This window comes from Gavialis gangeticus, unplaced genomic scaffold (assembly GCF_001723915.1).
Source record: "Gavialis gangeticus isolate Ggan-Ray unplaced genomic scaffold, GavGan_comp1, whole genome shotgun sequence".
Lineage (NCBI taxonomy): Eukaryota > Metazoa > Chordata > Crocodylia > Gavialidae > Gavialis > Gavialis gangeticus.
Window position 1 is genome coordinate 13,882,330 of NW_017728993.1, and position 6,436 is coordinate 13,888,765.

Genomic DNA, 6,436 nt, shown 5'->3' on the forward strand with positions numbered 1-6,436 from the left:
TCTCATGTTTTTGCAGTACAGCTCACTTTCAATGGGTGCAATTCGAAAATGTGTGCACATAGATGTTAGGCTTTTATAAAAGTACAAAAAGGTGTTTACGTCATAAAGAATAAAGTGCACATCTGTGCCATTTTTGCATGCATGGAAGCCAGAATCTGAAACAGTTTTAAATATATATATTCAAAATCCAAAGTTCATACACACACGCATGCATACACACACACACACACACACACACACACACACATATCTATCTACCCTCAAAATTAGCCCCCATTCTCTTGGGGGGAAAGAACCCATTTATGTCATTACCAAACTGAAGGAAAATAAAATATGTCATAGCTATTTTTATTTTACTGTAAAAAAAAATATTTACCACTTGTTTCATTTCCATGTTAAAAATGCAACATGAATATGGATCCAAGCAATTTCTTGCTAAACCATCCTTTATGTTCAAATCATTGGACTTAGATCAAGCAAGAAAGAGACGATTATTTTTGCCAATAAATCTCTCTCTTGGCCCATGCAATAGGGAGCTAGAAGACAGCTTTTTGGCAGAGATATTTAATAAAGGGTGTTGGAGGAAATAAATAATATTTCTAATACTAAAAGATGCAGGCATGAATGCCAAGAAATCAATATAGCAGAGATAATACAGCTCAAATTGTGCTATTATATTTCAGTCAAGAAACTGTAGATTCTATGGGGCTCAGATGAAAGGAAGGAGATGTGAATTTGAACCATATATATATATTGACTCTGGTTAGTCTTTTGTAGCCCAGTGCCTATCTTAGTTGGGAACAGTTAAGGCAATTTATTCAGCCTGGTGATAAAAAAAACCTATCCTCTTGCATATTTTACAACAAACAGAAGAGTTTTTGTGGACTCCCTTTAAGTGCCTCTTAGTTACGTTTAGCTCAGAGAAGTCACATGAAATTCATTTCTGCCCTCTGACAAGGGAAACAGTCCTGGAGAAGTGGTTCTCACTCACTTCATTAAACCTGCAGGAGGGACGCCATTTAGCTGGCTGTAGCCTGCCCCTATTCAATCACACTCTGGCAACTTGATGCATCACGTCAACCTATACTGAAAGAACCTACCCTCTGTATCAGACAGCCCTCCGACTATTGAGACATGCTTAGCAAATACTGTATCATGACATTTAAGTGTTTCCATGTCACTCTTGCGAACGCTAATCCAGTTTCACCTAGGTTACACTTTCTAGCATGGTAAGAGTTTAGACCCAGGCTGCTAGGGGTTATTTTTATTTACTCACTGGTACATCACGCAACAGGACATTGGGTTAGTGCTCTATTAATACATCCTTTGATTACAAGAGACAACACTTCTGAGTGACTTGTACCATGCACCGTGACTATTAAACAAACACATCCTGTTGCATCTTAAAATAGCCTCGCTTTTAACAAATCAATCAGCATAAAAACTAGACTGCAAAACCAGCAGGTAAGCTTGCTGTAGGGAGGGATGAAGAAAGTCCTCTGAAATGAAATGAGCAGACCAGCCGACACTGAACCGTACAACACTGTGCACCAAATTCATCAAAAGAAAAGAAAATACAGGGCAGTTTGTATAAGGTTTCCACCTGCTGGGTGAGCTAGTTGTTTACTTGTTGAGTGAGAAAAGGGTGGAAGGATCTGGCCCTACTCACAAAGAAGTACAATAAGAAAAGAAGTGCTGCGCGCTAGTGAATCCAGCGCCATTTATTTCACCAAGAACAGGAGCCGGATCTTGGAGAAATGGCTTCCACTGAGCTGACCCCCTCGACAAGGGGGGGAGGTTCCCCAACGTTTCCCTCACTTTTCACAGTTGTATAGGCGCCAGGCACAATTGGGCCCACCTTGTAATAACTGCCTGTGGGCACACAAGCCAGTCAACATCATTAGACATCTGTTACACATCTGGGAAGGAATTCACACCCACGTGGAGGGCCAGCATCTTCTGTACCATTTAAACCTTGCATTCGGATTGTGTATGGAAGCTAGCAAAGCCCAGTCTCTCAAGGGCCATTTGCAAACTACAGAAGGCTTCTTTGTGCTAGCTGGAAGTAAGACACGGAGGAAACCAAGAGAGGTAAGTTAAGGAAGGGGCCAAAGGATGTGTGTTTATCCAGGACAAGTGCCTTAATATTCAGTTGACTATGGCCTGCTATTCTAACCCACAGGCTGGAGGAACTGGCTTGGAGAGATTCTTGAACATCATGTGCTCACAGCCCAGTTATTTTAGCCTCACATTAACACATCAAGTCTCTCTGCCCAGATCTACTGACTCCATCACAAAAGATATATAAGAGTCTCTTACTGGTTTCAGGATAACCAAGGCATTCTTTTCATTTAGTCAGTAGAGGCTAATCGTTTCGGATCCAGCAGTCCCACGATTCAAAACCTCACAGTGTGCAGTGCCCATTTGTTTCAAGCACTGTATGGACATTGGGTTTTATTCATTTCAGAGTGGAAAGAAGTTCCTAGCACTTTACCAAAATATCACAGACCTTAAATGAAAGCACAAGGTTTTAAAATCAGTTCATCCTCTATTTATGTGCCCAGACCCAAGGCCACATCGAATCTCCTATTGACTGCTGCGGAGTCCTACCAGTGAAATGGCAGGCGACTGCGGCCTGTAGAGTTCAAAGTTCTGCATTTTCCTTATTGTAGTTAATGATGAGGGAATGCAACTGCCCTGTTGACAGTGAGCACTTTAATTAGCCTGTGGATGTTAACTATAACCCTAAATTCAGGCACTAGCTTTTAAATAGCCTTTCATTTACCTTATAGCAGACGTCTTATTCTTGTGCTGCCCAAAGAAATGAATCCCTTTTGCCACATTCATCTTTAAAAAAAAAAAATTACTTCTCTGCTGAGACTGTACACAGCAAGATTTGACCCAGAGTTAGTTTTTATAGTCCACTTATAAACCCCTGGAAACAGGAGAGTCTATAATGGAAACACGGACAGATCCCTAACTACAATATTGCAAACAAGTACACTATAAAAATGACTAATTACAGATATTGTAAAAATAAGCTTAGCTGTTAGCATGCCTGAACTGCAGGGCTTGGAGGGCGTGAGATTATACAGTGATAACAGAAAGCTGATGTAGGGCCAAGCTCTGAAGTTCTTCGTTCCTATTGGCTTCCATGGTCATTTTGCCTGAGTGGAGATTGGGGAAGGACTTCAAGATTTGCCCCTTGGTTAACTGCAGTAAACTTTATGGGAAACTCTTTGTAATAAAGTGGTGTGTTTAATGGCAAAAATGACCATTTACGTGTTACCTGCTTAGCAAATAACATTTCCATATGTGCACCACTCTGTTCCTTCACTGCTGTAATAAGCCATTCTGGCTCTTCCTTCAGTGCATTTCCTGATATATATTCCAGATTATAATGGAGGAGTGATCACACCCTTTGCCCATCTTCCACTGTAGGCACACAGCCCTGGTGTGACCCCAACAGGCACCGATGACCAAAAAAAAAAGAATCCGGACTCAAGCACACGTGCCCCAGTGGGTGAGCTTATCTAGGGATTACACATCTGGAAAAACTACAGTTACTGCTAGGGTGAATAATTGTTTCTTCCTGCTACCACAGATAGGATTATGCATACCCTGTACCTCCAGAATCACTGCTTCGGTGGTTTGCCCATGAATAAAGTCACTGTCTTTTGAAGCAGCTCACTGCCATACAGGAAAGGGACTGTTGTGCCACTATAATCCAGCCCCGAGTACACAAGAGTTAAGAGGCACACCAATGGTGAATAGAGTTCATGCACTGTCCCTTAGGAAGCAGGAAGCTCATTGTTAGCGGGGATAGAGGCCCCCATATCCTTTCCTGCCATCTCAAAGAAGCTATTTTTATTCCTTGCTACTGCACAAGCCAATCTTTGTGCTTGGGAGAGTACACGGACATCCATGTTGCATTGTGCTCCATTTTGCTGGCTTTTGCAATTCCTCTACACTGGCCGGGCAACAGCTGCTCCATGAGGTAAAGCCTCCGTGTTTCCTTAAGCTGTGTAAACTTCTGTGTCTCCTTGCAAAGGAGCCACAACAGCCATGGCATTTCCTCTTTTAAAAGGTTGGGCTTGCCATTGACCTTATTCGTTTTCTTTAGAGCCTTCCTACTTCCCTTTACCTTCCTTCGGGGTGGCCGGCTTAACCGCTCATGCTTCCACTTGCTGAAGAGCTCCTCCAGGAATCTCACTGTGGGTTCAGGCATTAAGCAGCACAACTGACATGGTCTTTGCTGCTTGCCAGCTGCAGGAAAAATGCCAGGAACAACATAAACCTCTCTACATGGCCTTCTCTGACTTCGTGAAAGCCCTCGACTGTTAGCCGATAAGCTCTGTGAAGGATCTTACTACATGTGAAGTACGGATGCCCACCAAAATTCATCACCATTCTTTGCCTGCTCCACGACAGCATAAGAACAGTGGTTCTCAATAATGGATCTACCACAGACCCCTTTGAGGCTAAGACAACAGTTAAGGAAAGCTGCGTCATTGCTCCAACACTCTTCTTAATATTCGTTACCACAGTGCTACATCTGACCTCCAACAACCTTCCAAGCAAAGTGGACCTAAACTACCAAATGGATGGTAAAACTGTTTAATCTCAGCTGAATCTGAGCCAAAACAAAGACCTCCCCAAGCTCAATCATTGAGTTCCAGTAGGCTGGTGATGCTGTACTCTGTGCTCACTCAGAAGCAGACTATCAGGCAATTATGAACATCTTTACTGAGGAATGCAAGAAAATGGGACTAATGTTTAACATTCAGAAGACTAAGGTTCTCCACCAGCAAGCTCTTAATGAGCAATCCCCAGCTTCAATGAGCATGGTGAAACTCTGGAGAATGTTGAATGTTCCCCATATTTCGGAAGCCATCTCTCGCAGAAGGCTGACATCAACCAAGAAATCCAACATCGCCTCAAATGAACAATTGTAGCCTTTGGACGCTTTAGGAAGCAAGTGTTTGAAGATCATGACATCAGATCTGAAACCAAGCTCCTGGTTTATCAAGCAGGCATGATCCCCACCTTAGTTTAAAGAGCTGAGATACGGACAATGTACAGGAAACACCTCAAGTCACGGGAGAAGTATCATCAATGCTGCCTGCAGAAGATCCTTCAAATCCAGTGTGTAGACAAGGGGCAGGCAATTATTTTGGGCGGAGGGCTGCTTACTGAGTTTTGGCAAGCTGTAAAAGGACCACATGGGTAGCCCCACCCCTTGACACGTGCCCCGCCCCCTGGTCACCATCTTGTGACCAGAAGTCCCATCCCTGAACTCCTGACCTTGCCACAGAAGTACTCCTTTCAGCAAGGGGTTTTTCTATCTCAGAACCAGAAAAATACCAAATTATATTCTAAAAAGCGATCATCTACAACATAATTAATTTGATTTCAAACAATATTTTCATCATGATTTACATGTGTTTGTGTATTGTATGCAGAGATGACTGCACAATAGCTTAAAATGAAATCTTATTCTTGTATATTGTGGGGAGTGGGTATAGGTTTGTGGGGGCTATGGGTGTGTGGGTATGTGGGGAGGGTGTCTGGGGTTTGCGTATAGCAGTGCGAGGGGTAGGCGTAGGTGCATGTATATGTAGGGGTGTGCATGTGGGACTCACCCTATGAATGAACACACACACTGCCCCTGTGCCTGCAGACACATACACACGCACACTCTCTGCCTCTGTGCCTGCCAGCACATGCGCACACACATATACACCCCTACCAGCATGGTCCCATGCTCTGCGGTCCAGGGATGCAGCTGGGAGCCATAGCCACATGGTGGTGGTGGTGATGGTGGTGCTGGAGCAGGGCGGGGGCAAAAAAGCATGGAACTAGCTGGGAGTGAGCAGGACTGGGCTGCTCAAGCCTGCAGGGTCCTACTGCCCCTCTCTCCAGTCAGCTTTGACAGGAAGCCAGGGCAAATGAATATTAATTTACTAAAATTTTTAGGGGCTCCTTGGGCCAGTTAGAATGGCCTGGTGGGCCAGATCTGACCTGCGGACCATACTTTGCCTGCCCCTGGTATAGACACATGCATCAACTTTAGTGTCCTTTTGCAAGCAAACACCATGAGCACTGAGGCCATGATCATCCAATATCAAATTCACTGGGTTGGCCACTAGGGTTGTGCAAAGCTTTGGGTGGTGATTCAGTTTGGAGGAGATTTGGCCTGATTTAGTGGCCGAATCTCCAAATCTGAATTGAATCAGGGAACCAATTTAAAGGTCCAAATCAATTCAAAGCTCTCCAAATCTTTGGAAAAGATTTGTGGAGCTTTGATGATTCGGGCAGTCCTCGGTGGCTGCAGCAGGGAGCTCCAGCCACTCTGAGCTGGTAAGTACTAGGGGAATGGGAGGGGTGGCTAGGGGAGGGAGGAAGAGACCATGGGGGGACCCCTGCCTGCTCCCCT